This window comes from Triticum aestivum, chromosome 2A (assembly GCF_018294505.1).
Source record: "Triticum aestivum cultivar Chinese Spring chromosome 2A, IWGSC CS RefSeq v2.1, whole genome shotgun sequence".
Lineage (NCBI taxonomy): Eukaryota > Viridiplantae > Streptophyta > Magnoliopsida > Poales > Poaceae > Triticum > Triticum aestivum.
Genome location: NC_057797.1, coordinates 226,662,738 through 226,664,562, shown reverse-complemented (window position 1 = coordinate 226,664,562; position 1,825 = coordinate 226,662,738).

Sequence of the window (1,825 nt, the reverse complement as noted above, 5' to 3'; positions counted from 1 at the left end):
GTCCCCGTCCACCTCCCCGAGCTTGCTGCCATTTTCCCTGCAACGTTGGTGAGGCCCGACCTCCTCCTCTGCCCTTCGCCCTTGCGTGCCGTTAGCCACGATGACGACGCCCGACCCGACCTCCGCCTTCCCTCGCGACACCGCACCCCGACCTTGCGTGCCGCATCCGTTCGCCCGCTGCCTCCCTGTAACACCCACAATGCGGCTATATCTCCCACGTGTCGGAGCACGACTTAGAGGCATAACCGCATAGTAGGCATGTCGCAAGAGGGGTAATCTTTACACATCCCATGTACTGAATAAGTAAGGGATACAGAGTTGGCTTACAATCGCCACTTCACACAATACATAAATATAGCATTACATCATCCAGAATACAATCAAGGTCCGACTACGGAACCAAAATAAAAGAAGACCACCCCTAATGCTAGATCCCCAATCGCCCCGACAGGGCTCCACTACTGATCGAAAGGAAACGAAACAACACAACGAACATGATCTTCATCGAGCTCCCAACTGAGCTGGGTTGCGTCACCTGCACTGGTATCATCGGCACCTGCAACTGTTTGGAAGTATCTGTGAGTCACGAGGACTCAACAATCTCACATCCGCGAGATCAAGACTATTTAAGCTTATGGGTAGGAAATGGTAGTGAGGTGGAGCTGCAGCAAGCACTAGCATATATGGTGGCTAACTTACGCAAATGTGAGCGAGAAGAGTAGCAAAGCACGGTCGTGAACTAGAAGTGATCAAGAAGTGATCCTGAAACTACTTACGTTTAAGCATAAAACAAGAACCGTGTTCACTTCCCAGACTCCGCCGGAAAGAGACCATCACGGCTACACATGCGGTTGATTCATTTTAAATTAAGTTAAGTGTTAGGTTTTCTACAATCAGACATTAACAAATTCCCATCTGCCCATAACCGTGGGCACGGCTTTCGAAAGTTCAAAACCCTCCAGGGGTGTCCCAACTTAGCCCATCACAAGCTCTCACGGTCAAAGAAGGATATTCCTTCTCCCAGGAAGACCCGATCAGACTCGGAATCCCGGTTACAAGACATTTCGACAATGGTAAAACAAGACCAGCAAAGCCGCCCGGATGTGCCAAAAAATCCTGATAGGAGCTGCACATATCTCGTTCTTAGGGCACACCGGATGAGCCAGACGTCGGGTTGGCATAGACCCTGGTTACCCAGGGGGCACCGGACATCGCTCAGGTTGGACCAACACTTAGAGAAGCACTGGCCCGGGGGTTTAAAATAAAGATGACCCTTGAGTCTGCAGAACCCAAGGGAAAAAAGTCTTAGGTGGCAAATGGTAAAACCAACGTTGGGCCTTGCTGGAGGAGTTTTATTCAAAGAGAACTGTCAAGGGGTTCCCATAACACCCAACCGCATAAGGAACACAAAATCAAGGAACATAACACCGGTATGACGGAAACTAGGGCGGCAAGAGTGGAACAAAACACCAGGCATAAGGCCGAGCCTTCCACCCTTTACCAAGTATATAGGTGTGTTAAAGTAAACAAGATATAATAGTAATGGTATCCCAACAATATTCATGTTCCAACATGGAACAAAACTCCATCTTCAGCTGCAACTAGCAACGCTATAAGCGGGGCTGAGCAAAGCGGTAACATAGCCAACCAACGGTTTGCTAGGGAAGGTGGGTTAGAGGCTTGACATGGAAATATGGGAGGTATGATATAGCAAGTGGTAGGTATCGCGGCATAGCAAAAGGGCGAGCAACTAGCAAGCAGAGATTGAAGTGATTTCGAGGGTATGGTCATCTTGCCTGAGATCCCGCAAGGAAGAAGAACGGGT